The sequence below is a fragment of the Manis javanica genome, chromosome 2 (assembly GCF_040802235.1).
Source record: "Manis javanica isolate MJ-LG chromosome 2, MJ_LKY, whole genome shotgun sequence".
Taxonomy (NCBI): Eukaryota; Metazoa; Chordata; class Mammalia; order Pholidota; family Manidae; genus Manis; species Manis javanica.
Window position 1 is genome coordinate 106098226 of NC_133157.1, and position 22325 is coordinate 106120550.

Sequence of the window (22325 nt, forward strand, 5' to 3'; positions counted from 1 at the left end):
CACTCAGGAGTAGGTAGAAAATGCCTGGCCTAAAGCCAGCCCTGGGTGTAAAGCCAGTGCCCTTAACTCCCGTGATCTAAGCTTCCCAGGTGGTTATGTATACAGAAGCTGCCTACCCACAGATGGCATCTGGAGTCATTGGAAAAGAACGATAAAAATGAAATTGAGCAAATTATTATTAATTTCCTTCAAAGATTGTCATTTAGTCTCAAGTCCTCTGACAATACCATTATTTCCTTGTCAACTTTAGGCTCTCTCCCAGGCTGCTGCCTCTGTTGCTATATGTCTGATTGTATGATCTGATCAGTTCTTAAATATCACAAAAATTCTGTGGCTTCTATTTCATCTTATATATGTATAAAACATCTGCTTCTGAATGTGTAAGGCTGGGGTTTTTTTTATCAGCTGCTACGGTAAGGGAATGTGAAGAAAAAACATATATATACACAAATCTACTGGGAAAATGAATATAATTTGGGTCATTTGATTCAACGATATAAGTTGATCATTTGATCTATCAAAATAACTATGCAAAAGTACTCAACCTCACTAGTTATGTATACACAAGTTAAAATCATACACTACTAGGACTATAACAATGAAGCAAAACTAAAGGAACAAAATAGCAGCAGACTCACAGACTCCAAGAAGGGACTGTCAGTTACCAAAGGGAAGGGGTGGGGGAGGGCAGGTGGGGAAGGAGGGAGGGAGAAGGGGATTGTGGGGTATCACGATTAGTGCACATGGTGTGTGTGGGGTCACGGGGAGGACAGTGTAGCACAGAGAAGACAAGTAGTGACTCTGCGGCATCTTACTACACTGATGGACAGTGACTACAGTGGGGCATCGGAAGGGACTCGATAATAAGGGTGAATGTAGTAACCACATTGTTTTCCTTGTGAAACCTTCATGAGAGTGTATATCAATGATCTTACTTAAAAAATCTTACACTACTAGCTCTATGTCAATTATATTTCATAAAGCTGGTAATATTTTTTAATTTTTGAAAAAGTGGACACTGTATCTTCTTATCTACCTCATTTATCTATTTGCAGAAGTATGTTAACGTGCATACAAACATACACACACAGTGCTAATGAAGTTGCAGTAGGACTGGACCTCTCATATGCCACAGGTGGGATTTTTAAATTGCAACTAACTTTCTCAAAGGAAACTGGGCAAGATATATATATACATACAACCATTTGGCCCAGTGGTTATCCTAAAAATCTACCCTAAGGAATGAAACTGAGAATACAAGAATTACCTAAAGGCTATTTATCATTGATTTATAATAGTAAAAACTACAAAAGCAACTGAAATGTTGAACAGTAGGAGACCAGTTAAATACATCTTGATAAAATATGGTTAACTCCTATGCAGCTATTAAAAATTATGTTTTTGAGACATATTTAAAGACACCAGGATATGCCACCTTAGAATGCAAAATGAAAATACACAGGGTACAAAATCCTACATAGACCGTGATTCTCATCTTCTAGTAAAAATCATATATATAGAATTTTCCAATTTTCTTTCCAGAAAATAAGATATGGAAGGAAGACACTAAGATTTAATTAACCAGTGGTATTTGTTTTTTTTTTTTATGTTTTACTTGTATTTTCTACAGTTAGGATTACTACTTTTACAGCCAGAAAAAAAATCAAAGAAAAACAAAATAATACTAGTCTTTTTAAAGACACAAAGCAAAATAATAAATGAACTATCTATAAGAATTCATTGCCCAACTTCCTACCTGCTCTCATCCACATAAATGGGGCTAACTGAGGTTTGGAGGAGTCACGCAAATTGGGAATGCCATCATGATCATAAGAAATGGGAAGGCTTTTCTACCTAAGTCTCCTTGACATAGATATTTGCTCTTAGAATCTGTGAAAAGAAGAGCACTAGTGACTTATATGGAAACACTAAGACCTAAAACAAGCTCTGTTGAATACGGTCATTACTCCTTCAATGTGGGGGGAAGACTGTGTGATACCCTGAGATATTTCTAACATTCACCTTTGTGTAAGTATCACATGTGTAAGTATCTTTTGGTAGATTATCACCAAAAGAATCTTAGGAAAAGGCCCTATCAACAAGGAGTCAAGTCATGTGCAAGAGTCAGAGATGAATATTCAAGACTCTGTGTGGGAGGGACATCACAGACATAATCACACAACAGACAGAAAACAGGCAGCCATATATTAACTGCGTTCCTCCCTGTCCTGAGGCGTAACTGACATCCTGTGACATTGCTTTCAGTCCTTGATTATTTCAAATACATGAAATATTACCAATCAGCCTTTCTGAAAAATACCAAAATATGAACCATTTCCTTTTTCTTCATTTGTCTTTACATTGTCTGCCGTGTCAATGTAAATCATCCTGAAATAGGAGCCAGAAAATTTCTTTAAACATTTTTTTTGTTTGATGAGTGGTCCTCTCACTCTCCCTTTCCTATTATTTTCCAGGCCTCTCACAGGAAAAATAAAATAATAAATCAGAATTATTTTCCAACTGATTTTGTTTCAGTTCTTATTTTTTTAAGCTACTTTTCCCAGTTGGGGTTATTTCTATAACAAACCAAAAATCATTGCATTGCAGATTAATAAGAACGTGAATAAAAAATATGCTCAGTTCATTTTGATAACCTATTCACAGGTATAGAGAAACAGTCAAGGAGGTTAATCATTGTAATGGGTAGATGAAAAAACTATCATTTTCAAATGCAATACTTATTAAATACTTGCAAACATTTAATCATGGCTCTAGTATTCATGTTGGTGAGGTTCAATTTAGTGAGAGGAGCATTTATGGAGCATCACAAGCAATGCCTTTAAGAAAAAGATTGGGAGTAGGGCAAAGCAGCTAGCCTTGTACGACATGCCAGCCCAGGCCTGCTGGTGGAAAGCCTGTAGAAAGACATAGTGGGAAATTCCTAGGTCCTGAAATTCCAGAGCTGGTACAAGGAGGTTGCATAAGATGCAATACGGGTACACAATAAAGAATGTTATGTAAATATGGCACAGAAAAAAATTGCAGGACTTATGCCCGCAAACCTCAGCTTGGAGAACATGCCTGTGCAGAGTCGCAGACTTTATGCCTTATACAGTAGGCTAAATTGTTTCTGGATGCTGCTGGAGCCTTTTAAGATAAAGATAAATTCCTGGGGTCCCTTTTAGGGAGGCTGTCACCCTGCACTGGCTGCCGAATGACACAGCTGGCTGGAGAACAGCTGTATGCAGGAGGAGGACACCAGGGAGCCTAGGTCTGGGTTTTTGGAAAGAAAAACATCAGAGTTTGGGAGCTTTATTAAGCAACAGATTCGCAGGTGTCAGTAAAATATAAAAGCCAAACCTCATTTAAAATCTACCAGTGTAGGAAACCTTACATATGACTTCTACTTCATGACAAATCCATTTATTTCAGAAAAGATCCTCAAAGTATTCCAGTTCTTTGGAAGAAATCTGGAAAAGTCCTCAATTAATTGTAGGGGTTTAGATGATGATGGCATGTAGAATAAAGACATGGAGATCTTCAGGGTTGATATGGCCATATGGAGGAAGTGATGTAGGGATCTTATTTTGACTGTGTTGGAAACATATTGGCTGGGAGAGATGAAGACAGTGTCTCTCTCCATGGCAAGTGTGGACCAACATGATCACAAGCAGCAGCAGGCTGGGCTGCTTTGCCCACAAATCTGGAAGGAAGCAGTTCTGTTCAGAATCAGCCTTGGTCTTGAGAACCCTGGCTGCTTGGAGCAGAATAGGGGTTCTAGATTATTCTCTGTAAAACCAAATTTCCCTTCTGAAACGTCTGCCCTATCTAGGAATCTAGGGTGTCTCAGACATAAAGTTGTTCAGGAGAGACAACTGCCTTCTGGAGATTCCTGGGATTAGAGCATTTGGTCAATAAGCCTCAATCTTTAATTTAACATGTGGACGGGAATTAAATTTGTCAATAAGCTGAGGACCATGGGCTGAAGAACACAATGAATGATCTGCAATGCTCCTAAAAGGATACAGTGGGGGAAGGAAGCATGTGATAGAGACAAGCATACAAAATGATAGATACAATAGATTGATAAATAATAGGATTTACTTCTTAAATTTGAAGGCAAGCAATTAGAAATGAAGAGTAGGTTTTCTCCTCCTTTTTTCTCATGCATATTCAAAAGATGTAGAAGTAATAAAAAATGGATGGTATGTTCTCTGTCACAGTCATCAGAGAGAACTGTCCGCCACACACTAAATATGTGAATTAAGAAAAAAATGCTGTTTCTCTGAAGAGGTGGAGAAGAGGAAAGAAGAAAAGGTCAGTGGCCGGCAGGACATGGTAGCCTCCCAAGAAGGGCCTCCTCCTGAGAGGGCTGTCACTTAAGGGTGTGTCTGGAGCTGGGGACTGGGAGGCAGGGGCTGCTAGGCCGGCTGTAGGGGGAGGGTTAGGAGTTGGCCTGCAGAGTTGCTGAGTCTCTTGGAATGGTTCAAGCTGACCTCATTTAATCCTGTCCAAGCTTTTTGCGCTTGTGTATGCTTAGACTAGCTAGAACCATAACTTCAAGTTTAAAGCCTGCAATCTATTCTATCAGAGAACACTGTTCATGTCCTGAAAGGGCTTCTTGCCTGGGAGCTATCTGAAATGCCTAGGCACCCCCTAGTGGTAAAAGTTTGTGCCATGGCTGCAGAGAGCACTCACCATCCGGACAGAGAGGGTTTAGAAAAATGCCTTCCCCTCCTCAGTGTGAATGCGCTTGCCCAACATTTGCTCTACGAGAGTCCGTGTCATTTCATCTCTCTCTGCCAGACAATATGGGGGAAGGACGAGATGCTTGCCAGACAAAGGGACCACACTGAATTTTCTGCTTGTTTTCTCCCTGCCAAACATCCTTATAAGTTTCTGGGTCAGGGTAATAGCCACAACCTCAATGGGTGCTGAGCTTTTGATTTCTTGCCTGTTTGTCTGGAACAAACTGGAACCACTCTGAATATGGAATGAAGCTTCCTTCCCTTTCCTCCTGCTCCACATGTTAGTAAGGGGGCTGGAGGTAAAGCCTCAGGGCTGGCTCAGACCTTTAAGGCTAACCCCAAGCAGGCTCCCCTGCGAACTGACCCATTGGCTCTTGGTTTCCAGGCTGATATTGAGCCATAGAATTTACTTGTTTTTATAGTTAACATACACTGATCACTTGAGGGAGCACTGCATGATGGTTAAACCAATGGGCCCTGGTGCCAGACTGACCAGAACTAAATCCTGTATTTACCAATTATCAGCTCTGTGACCTTGGGAAACTTGCTTAACCTCTCTGTGCTTTGGTTTTTTAATCTGTAAACAGGGATAATAATAGTAACTACTTAAGGGGTTACCCAGAAGACTAAATGAGTTCATATATATTAATCCCAGAGAACAGAACCTGACATATGAATGGTGAATGGTAGTTACTATTATGGTTGTTATTGTTGCATTATGAGCTAAGTATGTAAATTATTATCATTATGAATTACCACATGCATCACCTTCTTTAAGATTCTCCACAGTTCTATTACTATTTCTATTTCAAAGATGAGGAAACTGAGGCAGAAACATTCAAAAAGGGGGCCAGCACTGGGGCCCCTTTACATGCAATCACAGGATATCAGAGACTTATAGGGCAAATGAGCTACCTAAACAAATATGTGCAAGAAAGTGCTTTCAGTACTCAGATACCTAAATAGGGCATCTGGATAAAAAGGGGAATCAACTGAGGAAGAGGTATCAGGAAACACTTCATTGAGGAGGAAAGGCCGGAGCTAGGTCATAAAAGGTAGACAGAAGGGGGATGAGAGTTGTACAAACAAAAGGAACAAACTGAGCAAAGGCAAAGATCTGTGAGGCAGTAAAACATGTTCTAGAACCACAGCAAGTAGCTGGGATGAGGAGCAGGATGATAAGGGACTTGAGGGGGAAAGAAGGACGGAGATGGCCGAAGGCCTTGGGTGCCAAGCTGCACCCCGACAGATGGGCCTTGGGGCCATGGGGGACCATCAGGGCATCTCAACTAGGGGAGTGACAGGAGAAAACTAGAAAGTCCATTTGTCTGCTCTCTTTCACAATTATGCATGAAAATCCTGATATGGAGAAGTACTTTTGAATTCCTTTTTGGACTAAACTGGCCCTGAGATTTAGAAGTATGGGAGGTCAGCATCCCTGTACCATAGGCCCTTTTTCTAGTTAGTTCAGAACAATTCTAGCCTGGCTGGAGATGAAGGTGGAAATAAAAAAGAACAATGAAATTATTAGCCCCCTTTTATTCCCTGTGCCCTACTCCACCAGACTAAATGAAAGCCACGCAATGCAGTTTCCCTTTAAAGTACTAATGTTCTAAGGTAATGGCTCAAGGCCTCTGTCATGTTTTCTGTTCAACACGGTCACTATGTAACCCTTTCACTGGTACACTTGGAGAGGACAGTTCTAAAAGGAAAGAATTTGTGCTTAAGGACTTCACAAACTTATCAGTCAAGGTCAAAAATTGTAAATAGAAGAAGCTGGATTATCCATTGCTCCACAGAAACTAAGCACCATTTCATCCTAAGGAAGAGAGCTTTCTCTCTAGTTATTTTCAAGGGGTCTGAGCACCAGTTAGACTTCCTCAGCCAAGCCCAGCAAAATAATACAGGTACAGATGATGGAGGCACTTAAGTCTCCAGACTGAGCCTAGCATACCACGCCACCTTCTGCAGGCCTATGAGCAGCCAGGGAAGGCTACAGGTCCAGGCATCATTGCATTTCTGTGCAAAGTGAAGATCACAGTAAGATAGGTATAAATATGAAAGTTATCATGGTGGCAGTGTGAGCCACCAGAAAAGATGTAACTCACCCTTTTCTTGACCTGTTTTAAGTCCATTCTATGAGTATAATAGGGACAATAATGATGAGAGGTACCACCAGAGTATCCACGATCAACCAGGAGTCCAGAGTAGTCATTGGCCATGAGGTTCCTCCTGTCTTTAACATCCTAGCATAGCTCTCAACTTTAGCTGAACATTAAGATTACCTGGAGAGCTTTTAAAAGCTTTCCCTGTGTATCAGCCAAAACCAGTGAAGTCAAGATATCTGCAGGAGGGGCCTTCAGTATTTTTAGAAGGAATCCTTGTTACAAAATATCCTTCTAAAAATTGATGCCAAATATACGGTAAGATTTCTAGGCCATCTTGACAGTGAGCAACAGAATCATTCCCTCTAGAACAGGAATGAAATGTGGTACATGCTATAAGGCTATGGGCTTTTGAGTGAAGGGGAACAGAATATGTGACCCCAACTACGTCACTCTGGCTTATGGACTAATTTGAGCTGAAGGTGATCAAAACCCAGAGGACTCAAGAAAAACACGGACCTGTCCCTTAACTACCTAAAAGAATGCAGAGAGGGGACCTGGCTCAGGGAGAGAGCTATTACCAGAGATCATTTTATCTGAATGATTTATCTCATGGCAGGACAAACATCTAATTCCCAAACCTCTGTTCTTACCCACCTGTGAATTAGCTTCCTTCCCTTTGAAGCCCCAGGCTCCCACCCCATTCCTTAGTTCAGTATGGCGTCTCAGCCTCCATGCCTGGCTTGCTATTGGGCCTCATATTTTTATGGGGCTCCCATATAGATGAAATTAAATTTCATTTTCTCCTGTTAATCTGTTTTATGTCAGTCTAATTATTCAGCCCACCAAAGAACCTAGAGGGGAAAAAGGAAGTTTTCCTCCCCAACACAAGCCAGTCTGTAAACTGAAATCCCCCAGTCATCACTTACCAGTTGTATAGACGTGTGGCTTAATCTCATTGAGTAGTGGCTCCTTCATTTGCAAAATGAGGATAATGTGGTTCTCTTTGAATCACATTTGTGGCTAGGAACTAAATGCCTGTGTAGTGCTTGACCCACAGTAAGTGCTCAAACAAAACTAACATTATAATGTTAGGCAGGAAAATAGATATAAGTGGAGTGGAAAGAGAAAAAGGCCAGGAAAGTTCTCTAAAAAGACTCAGAGTTAATCAATTAAAGCTCAAAAAGCCAAGAGCAACTTGGCCTGAAATGTTCGAATATTCCCCAGATAAAGGAGGGTACCTCAGCATAGCTCATGTGTTTATTGTGGTAATCATGCAGGACCAGCGTTTTTTTAAGTCTACCTATATGCTGTTTTTTACTCCTTCAGCCCTAATCAAGTAGTTTGCAACCTAGGCAACTAATTTAGCAAGCAGGCCCAGCTGTAAACAACATAGTAAACGGCAGGAAGGATTCCATCTTAAAGATTGCATTTTAATAACCAGGAAGTTGAGAAGTAAGATTCTTAAGTTACTCTTTAGCAAACAGACAATACCTCAGCCCATCTTGGGGGCTGGACAAGCGGTCTTGTTTGATATGCACCCGATCAAGATGCTGGTATCCCAAGGAGAAATCAGAGCAGGAAGTTCCTTGTGTTAGGTTAATTCTAAGTATTTAAAAACCACTTAACAGGTCTGCACCCCCAGCCTTTAGTCACATTCCTAAAGAATCCTTAAAAGGGGGTACCCCTAACCTTTTGGGGTACTCCTCTCTCTGAGGTCACCCACACTTTCTAAGTGTGTAACCTTTTAATCTTAAACTTTCTCTCTCTAACCTTTTAGGGCACCTCTCCTTGCTGAGATGGCCTGTACTTTTTTCCTTTTAAGTAACTTTAAATAAACCTTTTACTCTCCTTCACTACTGTGTCTCTGCCCTTCAATTCTTTGTTGCAGTGGGGACAAGGGCCGAGGAAAATACACAACACTCCCCTAACAATAATAGCTGTCACTAGGAATCAAAAACAAAGATGAATAATCAAGATGTGTAAAAAACCAAGCACTCTGCTAACTGGATAACGGAGTTGTTGCCCCACCAGGGAAATTGCTTAAACCTCTGGGTCCAATTCCTCACAAAATTTCCACAGATTGAAAAGTTTGAGCTGGCTGCTTTCTGAACTTTCATCTCTAATATTCCATTGTATTCAAACAGCAACAAAAGGCTGGAAAATATAAAACTCTCCCAGGAACTTAGTGAATACTGTTGTCCAGTGACTGACAAGAAGAAAGAACTGGAAGGAAGGATAGCAGTTTTGCAAGGCATGGCTCCTGAACCCGGCAGGGCCCTTCCCTGAACACATCTACAATAGTTGTCTACAGCCCTTCTCCAGCTCCAACCAGTGACTCTATCTCTATGTCCACATTCTCGTCTAATCAAGCAGTTATCAGGAATCTCTCAGGAGTGATCTCTCGTGGGGAATATTAAAAGTGAATCAACTAGAAATTGGAGAAGCAGATTCAACCTGTTGCTCCCATACTGACCAGGCGGAGGTCACAACCTCTCTGTCCTGCTCATTCCCCTCCACACAATGTGAGTGATGGTATCTACCTTCACATAACCCCAACAATCTTGGGAAGGTGAACGATTTTGACCTAGTGAAATGAACTTTGGGAACTTCAAAATATCTGAGGAAAAGCAAATGGAGATGCTCTGAATCAACTTCAGGATGACTTGTAAGGACCAGAAATGCACACTATTCCATTTAAATGAGATCTCAAATTTAAAAAAATACCATTGCAAACAAAGGTGGCCTCCGAAAGTTGATAATGGTAATATCAACTAATAGAACTGAAAGCACCACATGGATAATGTGTGCACATCATGTATGAGCTTTCAGAGGGCTTCAGATTCCATTTCTGGGGTCTCCAGGCTCCTCTTATTTATAGTCAGCCCTATTGTCCACAGCAGTCTAAAGAATGTATTACTGGTAAATTTGCATATATTAACATTACCTAGAATACAAAATGGTCCTATTATTATGTAAGCAGCCTCAGTTTAAACAGGCTTTCAGTTAACTGTCCCCAGGCTTGGCAGCATCTAGTTTGTTAGAACATTCCAGCCTTCTTCTCCTGTCATGTTTTTGAGAAACATTATCATAAACCAGGTGCCTTTTTGAGTTGTCTCTTCATCTCAGGCCTTTGCTCGAACCATCCATTAAGAATTGGGGACATTATTTAAGCAGCTAATTAACCAAGGTAAATAAACATATAAATTCATTTTCAATTCAACTTTCTGTTTCCTTTTCCAGCTGCTAATAAAGGGAGAAGGATCAGGAATATGTTATGAATGAATGATGTAGGAGGTTATGCCTTAATAAAAAACAAGTCCAGATGAAGAGCCAAGATGGCAGCATGCATAGGAGAGCAGAAATCTCCTCCCAAAAACATATATATTTTTGAAAATACAACAAATACAACTATTCCTAAAAGACAGACTAGAAGATACAGGACAACAGCCAGGCTACATCTACACCTGCAAGAACCCAGCACCTCATGAAGGAGGTAAGATACAAGCCATGGCCTGGTGGGACCTGAGCGCCCCTCACCCCAGCTCCCCGGCGGGAGGAGAGGAGTTGGAGTGGGGAGGGAGTGGAAGCCCAAGATGGCTAAATACCCAGCCCTAACCATCTGCACCGGGAGCACAGACACACAGTGTGTGGTATGATGGATACTAGGGAAAGGGAACAGTAACACCTGTGAGCGGGTCCCCACAGCCAGTGCCCCTGGGACAAAAGGAAAGTGAGTGCTTTCTGAAAGTCTTAAAGGAACAGGAGCCTCACAGCAGGATGGAAACGTCCCGGCACACTGAGCCCAGCAGCTGGGAATCCTGGGGAACTCCAGGTGCCCTTAACTCCTGGATGGCAGCACTGCTCAGAGGCTCCTCATGGCAATAAACAGCCTCTCACCTGTACCCCCTCTGGCATGGCCCCACCATAGCAGAGCAGCAGCCAGAAAGCGGCCACACCCACAATAACTGTGCGGAGCTTATTCCACAGCAGCCCGGCAAGAATTAGAGACCCCGTCTGCAGGCAACTGCCCAGCACAAGTCGCTAGGGGTCACCATTCTCCCAGGAAAGGAAGGCCAGGAACAAGTGGAAAGGGACTTGGTTCTCCCAGCTACAATCTCCCAGGCAGATCCAAGTGCCAACTGCCTATGACTACCACTATCACCATGAAAAGGCAGAAGAATTTGATACAGACCAGACTAACCCAGACATCCTCCCGTGAGAGGGAATCTGGGGAGATAGATTTAACCAATCTTCCTGAAAAAGAACTCAAAATAAAGGTCATAACCATGCTGATGGACCTGCAGAGAAATATGCAAGAGTGAAAGAGGGAGAATACAGAAATAAAACAATCTCTGGAAGGACTTAAAAGCAGAATGGATGAGATGCAAGAGGCCATTAATGGAATAGAAATCAGAGAACAGAAATGCAGAGAAGCTGATGCAGAGAGAGATAAAAGGATCTCAAGGAATGAAAGAATATTAAGAGAACTGTGTGACCAATCCAAAGGAACAATATCCACATTATAGGGGTACCAGAATAAGAAGATAGAGAAAAAGGGATAGAAAGTGTCTTTGAAGAAATAATTGCTGAAAACTTCCCCAAACTGGAGGAGGAAATAGCCTCTCAGACCACAGAAGCACAAAGAACTCCCAACACAAGGGACCAAAGGAGGACAACACCAAGACATATAATAATCAAAATGGCAAAGATCAAAGACAAGGACAGAGTATTAAAGGCAGACAGAGAGAGATAAAAGGTCACCTACAAAGGAAAACCCATCAGGCTATCATCAGACTTCTCAACAGAAACCTTACAGGCCAGAAGAGAATGGCAAGATATATTTAATGCAGTGAAACAGAATGGCCTTGAACCAAGAATACTGTATCCTGCACGATTATCATTTAACTATGAAGTAGGGATTAAACAATTCCCAGACAAGCAAAAGTTGAGGGAATTTGCCTCTCACAAATCACCTCTACAGGGTATTCTAGAGGGACTGCTCTAGATGGAAGCACTCCTAAGACTAAACAGATGTCACCAGTGAAAATAAAATCACAATAAAGAAAGTGGAAAAATCAAATACTAATTAAAGGCAAAAAATAAAATCAACTACCCACAAAAGCAGTCAAAGGAAACACAAAAGAGCACACACACACACACACAAAACACCTAACATAAACATACAAATAATGGAGGAGGAAGAATAAGACAGGAAAGAAATAAAGAATCATCAGACTGTGTTTATAATAGCTCAATAAGTGAGTTAAGGTAGACAGTAAGATAGTAAAGAAGCTAATCTTGAACCTTTGGTAACCACGAACCTAAAGCCTGCAATGGCAATAAGTACATATCTTTCAATAATCACCCTAAATGTAAATGGACTGAATTCACCAATCAAAAGACACAGAGTAATAGAATGGATAAAAAAGCAAGACACATCTATATGCTGCTTACAAAAGACTCACCTGAAACCCAGACATGCACAGACTAAAAGTCAAGGGATGGAAAAAGATATTTCATGCAAACAACAAGGAGAAAAAAGCAGATGTTGCAGTACTAGTATCAGACAAAATAGACTTCAAAACAAATAAAGTCACAAGAGATAAAGAAGGACATTATATAATGATAAAGGGGTCAACCCAACAAGAGGAAATAATGATTATAAATATATATGCACCCAATATAGGAGCACCAACATTTGTGAAACAAATATTAACAGAATTAATGGAGGAAACAGAATGCAATGTATTTATTTTAGGAGACTTCAACACACCATTCACTCTAAAGGACAGATCCACCAGACAGAAAATAAGGACACAGAGGTACTGAACAACACACTAGAACAGATGGACCTAATAGACATCTATAGAGCTCTACACCCAAAAGCAACAGGATACACATTCTTCTCAAGTGCACATGGAAGATTTTCCAAAATAGATCACGTACTAGGCCACAAAAGAGCCTCAGTAAATTCAAAAACATTGAAATTCTACCAACAAACTTCTCAGACCACAAAGGTATAAAACTAGAAATAAATTATACAAAGAAAGCAAAAAGGCTCACAAACACATGGAGGCTTAACACCATGCTGCTAAATAATCAATGCATCAATGACCAAATCAAAATAGAGATCAAGCAATATAAGGAAACAAATGACAACAACAACACAAAGCCCCAACTTCTGTGGGATGCAGCAAAAGCAGTTTTAAGAGGAAAGTATACAGCAATCCAGGCATATATAAAGAAGGAAGAACAATCCCAAATGAACAGCCTAAAGACACAATTATTGAAATTGGAAAAAGAAGAACAAATGAGGCCTAAAGTTAGCAGAAGGAGGGACATAATAAAGATCAGAGAAGAAAAAATAAAATTGAGAAGAACAAAACAATAGAAAAAATCAATGAAACCAAGAACTGGTTCTTTGGGAAAATAAAGAAAATAGATAAGCCCCTAGCCAGACTTTTAAAAAGAAAAAAGAATCTACACACGTCAACAGAATCAGAAATGAGACAGGAAAAATCATGATGGACACCACAGAAATACAAAGAACTATTAGAGAATACTACAAAAAACTATATGCTAACAAGCTGGAAAATCTAGAAGAAATGGACAACTTCCTAGAAAAATACAACCTTCCAGGACTGACCAAGAAAGAAACAGAAAATCTAAACAGACCAATTACCAGCAAAGAAACTGAATCAGTATTCAAAAAACTACCCAAGAGCAAAACTCCTGGGCCAAATGGATTTACCATGGAGTTTTATCAGACATACAGAGAAGACATAGTACCCATTCTCCTTAAAGTTTTCCAAAACATAGAACAAGAGGAAATACTTCCAGACTCATTCTATGAAGCAAGCATCACCCTAATACCAAAACCAGGCAAAGACCCCGTCAAAAAAGAAAATTACAGACCAATATCCCTGATGAACATAGATGCAAAAATACTCAACAAAATATTAGCAAACCAAATTAAAAAATACATCAAGAGGATCATATATCATGATCAAGTGGGATTCATCTCAGGGACGCAAGTATGGTACAACATTCAAAAATCCATCTACATCATCCACCAGATAAACAAAAAGGACAAAAATCACATGATCATCTCCATAGACGCTGAAAAAGCATTTGACAAAATTCAACACCCATTCATGATAAAAATTCTCAGCAAAATGGGTATAGAGGGCAAGTACCACAACATAATAAAGGCCATATATGAAAAACCCACAGCCAACATCATACTAAACAGCAAGAAGCTGAAAGCTTTTCCTCTAAGATCGGGAACAAGACAGGGATGCCCACTCTCCCCACTGTTATTCAACATAGTACTGGAGGTCCTAGCCACAGCAATCAGACAAAACAAAGAAATACAAGGAATCCAGATTGGTAAATAAGAAGTCAAACTGTCACTATTTACAGATGACATGATATTGTACATAAAAAACCCTAAAGACTCCACTGCAAAACTACTAGAACTGATATTGGAATAGAGCAAAGTTGCAGGATACAAAATTAATACACAGAAATCTGAGGCTTTCCTATACACTAACAATGAAGTAATAGAGAAACCAGGAAAACAATTTCATTCACAAATGCAGCAAAAAAAAAAAAAAAAAAATACCTAGGAATAAACCTAACCCAGGAAGTGAAAGACCTATACCCAGAAAACTACAAGATATTCTTAAGAGAAATTAAAGAGGACACTAACAAATGGAAACTCATCCCATACTCTTGGATAGGAAGAATTAATATTGTCAAAATGGTCATCCTGCCCAAAGTAATCTACAGATTTAATGCAATCCCTATCAAATTACCAACAGCATTCTTCAATGAACTGGAACAAATAGTTCTAAAATTCATATGGAACCACCAAAGACCCTGAATAGCCAAAGCAATCCTGAGAAGGAAGAATGAAGTGGGAGGGATCTCACTACCCAACTTCAAGCTCTACTATAAAGCCACAGTAATCAAGACAATTTTGTACTGGCACAAGAACAGAGACACAGACCAGTGGAACAGAATAGAGCCTCCAGATATTAACCCAAACATATATGGTCAATTAATATATGATAAAGGAGCCATGGACATACAATGGGGAAATGACAGCCTCTTCAACAGATGGTGTTGGCAAAACTGGACTGCTACATGTAAGAGAATGAAACTGGATCATTGTCTAACCCCATACACAAAAGTAAATTTGAAATTGATCAAAGACCTGAATGTAAGTCATGAAACCATAAAACTCTGAGAAAAAAACATAGGCAAAAATCACTTGGACATAAACATGAGTGACTTCTTCATGAACACATCTCCCCAGTAAGGGAAACAAAAGCAAAAATGAACAAGTGGGACTATATCAAGCTGGAAAGCTTCTGTACAGCAAAGGACACCATCAATACAACAAAAAGGTATCCTACAGTATGGGAGAATATATTCATAAATGACAGATCTGATAAAGGGTTGACATCCAAAATATATAAAGAGCTCATGCACCTCAACAAACAAAAAGTGAACAATCCAATTAGAAAATGGGCAGAGGAACTGAACAGACAGTTCTCCAAAGAAGAAGTTCAGAGGGCCAACAGACACATGAAAAGATGCTCCACATCACTAGTCATCAGAGAAATTCAAATTAAAACCACAATAAGATACCACCTCACACCACTAAGGATCGCCACCATCCAAAAGATAAACAACAACAAATGTTGGAGAGGTTGTGGAGAGAGGGGGACCCTCCTACACTGCTGGTGGGAATGTAAATTTGTTCAACCATTGTGGAAAGCAGTATGGAGGTTCCTCAAAAACTCAAAATAGAAATACCATTTGACCCAGGAATTCCACTCCTAGAAATTTACCCTAAGAATGCAGCAGCCCAATTTGAAAAAGACGATGCACCCCCAAGTTTATCACAGCACTATTTACAATAGCCAAGAAATGGAAGCAACCAAAGTATCCATGAGTAGATGAATGGATAAAGAAGATGTGGTACATATACACAATGGAATATTATTCAGCCAGAGGAAGAAAACATATCCTACCATGTGCAACAACTTGGATGGAGCTAGAGGGTATTATACTCAGTAAAATAAGCCAGGCAGAGAAAGACAAGTACCAAATGATTTCACTCATATGTGGAATATAAGAACAAAGGAAAAACTGAAGGAACAAAACAGCAACAGAATCACAGAACCCAAGTAAAGACTAACAGTTACAAAAGGGAAAGGGACTGGGGAGGATGGGTGGGAAAGGAAGGAGAAGGGAGTGAAGAAGAAAGGGGGCCTTATGACACAGAGAAGACAAGTAGTGATTTTACAGCATCTTACTATGCTGATGGACAGTGACTAATGGGTATGTGGGGGGGCTTAGTGAAGGGGCAGTCTAGTAAACATAATGTTCCCCATGTAATTGTAGATTAATGATACCAAAAAAAACCCCATGTCCATGCAGATTATTACAGCCAACAAATATGAGAACTCTTGACAATTTTAGAACATCTACAACATCCAAAAAAGCACTATATTGTATTTAATAATTCTGAGAGATTGCTTATAAATATGAAAAGTTGTTTCATACACATGTGAAAAATATATTTGCAATCAGAGCAAAATACCCTTGAAATTCCTTCCCAACAGTCCCATGTGAATCTCAGCACCTCACCATGACTTCATCTCCCTTAAACCCCCCAAACCAGAACATTCTCCAAGATGGACAAACTGAGTGTCCTGTGTGAACACTTCTCAACATGCTTCTTTTCAAATGAGAATGATAACAGTGTCTTTAAGTTTGGATGTATTCTATTTTTGAAAGAAGAGGAACTTTGGGTTTGCAATCTGCCCCAAAGTGTCATCCAAACTTTAATCACGTGAGGTATAGCATTATGCTTAAAACTATCAGTTTTCACTCGGAGCAAAAACTGCTGAGTGATCCTGAGGAGAACAGCTCCCAAGAAAGGACGAGGAGAGGAATCAAGATACTCAGACGAGCCTGAGGTCAATGTGTGCTCTATTATAAGGACAGGATGGCTTTCTGTAAGTGGAGACTTCAATAAACTTGGGGGAAGGGATTCTGTTCAATGATACATGGTTCACACTGCCCAACCCAGTGGTGGGGCTGGATGTGACAGGACCCTCACTTCAAAACCAACTCCTTCCCTATATGACAAGTTCATAAGTTCATTCATGAGTGCACTCTGGTACTGAACTTTAGGAAAGTGGAGAATAAACTCTGTGATGTGGAAAGAGCACCAAAGGTGAGGAGATTCCTGTCAAAGCAGCAGCCCAGTGTCCAAGAAATGCTATGGATGGCCAGCACTCAGTGAACATTACCCAAGTGAGACAGGGACCATAGGCTTAGGCCCAGTAGGGTGAGGGCCTTTGGAAAAAACAAAGCAAGATAATCCATTGTGGGATTTGCTTTGGACTGCTGGGGGGCCCAGTTTATTTATTTTTTTACTACCCAGGCACTGCTTTTCTTCCTCCAGACCTAATCAAGTCATTTGCAACCTGGGCAATTTAACCATCAAGCCCAAAACAATGTAGTAAAAACAGGAAGGATTCCTTCTTGAAGCTAAGATAGCATTTTAAAACCCAATTAGTTAAAAAGTAAGTTTCTTAACTCTTTAACAAAAAGACAATAACTCACCCACCTTGGGAACAAAGCAGTCAGTCTTGAGTGGTACCTCCCAGACCAGGAAGCTGCTATCCTGGGAAGAAATCAGAGCAGTAAATTGCTTGTAAATAACCAGAAAGACTAATAAGAAACTTAAGGTCCCTTCAAAGATAAACATTTTGGGACCTCTCAGCAGGTATGCATTCCTAGCCCTTTGTCTCTCAACTGCCCATAAAACCCCTAGACAACGAATGCACCAACCCGGACTCTCTTGTCCCTTCCTGGTGTGAGCCGGGAACTCTGTCCTCTTGCTTTATCTCTAAATAAAAGCCTCTCACTTGCTCTCCTACCTTGAGTGTTTGCAAAGTTCATTCTTTGACTCTGCAAACAAGAACCCTGGCATCTCAAGATGGACAGTGGCAGTTCTGAAAATCCCTGTCAACTTACATGCTGAGGAAGAATTGTGTTCATTAATAGGAAATGTATGTGAAGAAAATAAATATTATGCCTCAGATGCCATTCTGCCCCCAAAGCCAGGGGATTTTGGTTTTCTGTAGGGCTGGGCTGGGGACAAAGCCCAAGGAATAAAGCCCAGTCTCATGCTTCACTTTCTGGGCTGACTTCTTCCCCTCATCATCAGCCGGATGACCTTGGAGTAACCATTCATTCATGCCTCCATCTACAGAATTTCCTGGTTATCCAAACTGTTCCATATTTCATGTTCCAAGCTTGATCCCAGGCCCTGGAGATGCAATGATGCCTCTAGGACCCAGTTCTTGACCTCAGGAATTCTGTCCCATGTTAGCAGGGAAGGAAACTACATTGACTGTGAGTAAGACCTGTTCTGAAAGCAGCAGAAACACACTACAGTCTTCTTGGATAAACGGCTCTGTCCACACTCCCTGCTCTGAAAACTGGCCATTCCCCATAGGCCCTGGTGAAGGGTTAAAGCGTTCTCTGGCCACAGCTGATGAGATCTGAGATAGATAAGGGACCCAAAGAGATTTTTTGTCTTGAGAATTAGAATCATAATCCAGAGAGGATGGTCCCAGGGATTGTAGCTGAGAAATCCAAGAAAGATGGGCCTAGGACAGCCATTTCCTACCATATGCACCAGGATAAGCTGGCAGAGAATGTCTGTCTATGGAAAAAGAGCAGAAAGAGGCAGATACTAGAGGGAAGCAGAGATAAGAGATTGCCCCAGAGTCCCTGCAGAAACTGGGGGAGCAACCCCAGCTTCTAACTTATCAGCAGCTGGGTCAGCTCCAATGGAAACCAGCTGTACTTCCCCAAATAGGGTCCTTTGACTTGGGCTGGACTGAATAAGCCAAGCCTTACTGAGATGGGAGGACAGCACTGTGGGGGCTGAGGAGAGAAAGGCTAGTGCTGGGAGCAGGTGCTTAGGGCTCGGTGGGTGGAGGCCCATCCGGCATCACAGGTAATTTAATTCCATTCATTGTAACAGAAAGTCTTTCCAGGCCTGCCTAAGAGCCTCCTGGATTCTCTCATTCCTGCCTTGATCACCGAGGCCCTCCCCACTGCCCAAAACAGAAGGCACAGTGGGTGACTAAGGAACATTTTTTTCAGTCCTTGTTATAAGATATGGCTCCTATGACCTTGGCCTCATTCGTTCCAGCTTCCAGCTACTGCCCATTCTATTTCCCAAAAAGAGCTCTGGAAATATTACCTGGCAGATGCTTCCTGAGCAATGAATCAGCACACTAATCAGGCCCTCTGTGAATTCTAAGCACCTGTTCTTTTGAGCACTCAGCTGGCACTCCTTCATAGGATGCTCCCTTTTGAAGATGCAGAAGCTGCTTTTTAATCTTGAATGGTTTTCCACGTGTCACATATGTATGTCTGGCTCTCACAAACTACCTGACAGCAAGGACTATACATTCATTTTTCTTTTTAAAGCCCTAATATGTGATCGCTGTAATACAAGGATGAGCCCTTCACGAACAGGCATCAAGTGTGGGCCAGTTCATCAGGACATGTTGAGATGAAGATACCCCTAGATTGTGGCTGCCCTATTCTTTGGCCAGTGAGCCCCCCTTGCCCTCCATCCCAGGGTAGAACTGAGCTTCCAGGCCAGCTTCTCAGCTTAGGGATCAAAAAGACCAATGCATATTTCAGAAGACGAAACAGGCCTAGACAATGTCACCCTCTCTACATTACCTAGTTACTGAGCGCCATTGCCTGTTACTTGTGGCGCATGTGGCATATGTCAGAGAGGTGGCTCCCTTGTGCTTCAGGAGGAGGAGGTAGAAACAAGTCTGAGGGTTAACCTTCCTCTACTTCTTTTTCTGACCCTTGAAGCTGAGGGAAGCCTAGATGCTCATTGGTTTCTGGTCCCTGCTCTCAGATGCTGATTAGCCTGGCCCACTCTATCCCCACCAAGCTCCTGGTCACAGAGGCCAGCTTTGCACTGAGAACAGTTGGGCTTCTCAAGGCTTTTCTGATTTAAACCTTTGTCCTCTGAATCTCCCTCCTAGCCCCTACCCAAAGAAAACAGCTCAGGATTCATAAAACAAGGCAAGCCCTCTTCACTTCAGCTCCCAGGACCTTGTCCTGGCTTCCTGAATCCACCACAATGGTCCCCCTTTTCCACGGGGATACAATCCAAGACCTCCAGCAGATGCCTGAAACTGTAAGGCAGGAAAATAGATATGAGTGGGGTGGAAAGAGAATAAGGCCAGGAAAAAGCTCACTAAAAAAGACCCAGAGTTAATCAATTAAAGCTTAAAAAGCCAGGGGCAACTTGGCCTGGAATGTTTGAACATTCCCCAGATAAAGGAGGGTACCTCAACATAGCCCATCTCTTTATTGTGTTAATCATGCAGACCCAGCTTATTTTTACCTTTATGAATATGCTGTTTTTTAATCCTTCTGGCCCTAATCAAGTAGTTTGTAACCTAGGCAACTAATTTAGCATGCAGGCCTAGCCATAAACAATATAGTAAAAGGCAGGAAAGATTCCATCTTAAAGATTGTATTTTAATACCCAAGAAGTTAAGAAGTAATATTTTTAACTTACTCTTTAGCAAACAGACAGTAACTCAGCCCACCTTGGGGGCCCAGGCAGGCGTTCTTGTTTGATATGCTCCCAGACCAAGATGCCAGTTATCTCAGGGAGAAATCAGAGGAGTAAATTCCTTGTGTTAAGTCAATTTTAAATATTCAGGAAACACTTAATGAGTCTGCACCCTCAGCCTTTTGTTATTTTCCTGAAAAATCCTTAAAAGTGGAAACCCCCAACTTTTCTGCACACTCCTCTCTCTGAGGTCACCCACACTTTCTGAATGCAAAACTTTAACTTTTTCCAACCTTTCAGTAAGTAACCTTTTAATCTTAAACTTTCTCTCTCCAACCTTTCAGGACATCTCTCCTCCCTGAGGTTTCCTGATGCACTTTTTTCTCTCTTTAAGTAACTTCAAATATAACATTTACTCTGCTTCATTCCTGTGTTTCTGCCCTTCAGTTCTTTGTCGTGGCAGGGACAAGGACCGAGGAAAATATACAACACCCCCCCCAACAAAACTAAGGAGAGGATCAAACACTATATTTACTATGTTTTCTCCTAGACATACATATAGATAATAAAGTTTAATTCATAAGTTATACACAATAATAGATCAATAGTAGCTAATAATAAAATAGAACAATAACAATATATCCTGTAATAAAAGTTTTGTGAATGTGCTATATCTCAAAATGTCATATTGTACTCACCCTTCTTGTGGTGATGTAGACTCTGTGACATAGCACTAGGCTGTGGTTGACCTTCTGATGATTCGTCAGAAATGTGTTTCCAGGCTGAGGGTGACCTCAGTAAGAGAAAGTGCGGAAGACAAAATGGCAGATAAGGGGGGACACACCTGTGTTCATATACCCCAGCTTAAAAAATCAGCCCCTGGGAGGAGGGTGTCACAGAACCAGTGGCTCTACCAGCCTCAGACAAGGCACTTTATGCAAAGCAGGAACAAGATAGTTTGGCAGGAGTTCAGCTACCCAGGTTCTTGGGAACTCTAACGAGCATTTATGCAGAGGAAGTAGTGTGCTAATTAATGGGAAATTCATGGGAAGGAGGTTCGTGCCACATTTCATACCAAAACCTCTCTCAGGAAACAGGGCTCTGAAGAGAGTCTCAGTTATTAGGCAGATCAGGGATGTTTATGAAGGAAGAGGTGGTCCTGCCTTTCCTCTGGAGAATCATGCAATCTCCCTGTCCCTCTACCCCACACTAGTGAGACACTTTCCTCTTCATTGTCTCCCATAGCAGCGGAAATGAGTCTTTTTCAGAGAATTCAGCACCTGCAGAACCCACCTCTGCAGTGATACCCAGCTAGTTGTCACAGGGCCTGTGGCTGCAAATGCAGGTACTAAGTACGCTGATCAGCAGTGATGGCCCACTCTCCCATCCTGAGTTTCTCCTCGATGAGGCCCTCCTCCAGCCCCTCACACCCAGCCCTGATCACCAGGCTGTCAATTGCTGCTCCATGTGTCTCCCCCACAGGACTGTGCAGTCCCTTAGGACACAACCCTGCCCTATTTATTGGCCCCCATTGTGAGATGATTGACTTACTGACTATATGAATTAATGAATGAATGACTGAACCCCCAAGATAGGCTTTGATAAACTCAGATTAAAATGAAAATTCTGACTAGGGCCAAGTGACACTGCTCCAGAATATTCTAGAAGCCTTTCACCAATATAGAGAGGAGAATTAGAGAATTTTAAGCATGAGGTACTTGAAAAGAAGAGGAGTTTGGGGAAATCCAGGGGCATATCAAGGGCAGAAGAACAAAGGGAGTCCTCAAACCCAGGGTACAGGCCATAAAACATTGTCTGCAGAGA

General features: G+C 41.3%; 1 long non-coding RNA gene across 3 annotated transcripts in view; it reads right to left on the bottom strand.

Annotated features, from left to right (window-relative positions):
• The window catches only part of LOC108395788 (uncharacterized), a 66121-nt gene extending 44681 nt beyond the window's left edge, over positions 1–21440 (bottom strand). For 2 of the 3 annotated variants that reach the window (XR_012123914.1, XR_001852758.3), the window contains exons 1-2: positions 20505–21166; positions 17505–17561 (exon numbers count right to left, since the gene is read on the bottom strand). This is a non-coding gene — a long non-coding RNA (uncharacterized lncRNA). Of the gene's footprint in view, positions 1–17504; positions 17562–20504; positions 21167–21199 lie in introns of those variants that run through there. The other variant, XR_012123916.1, reaches the window with a different exon arrangement.
• Between the last annotated feature and the right edge of the window lie 885 nt (positions 21441–22325).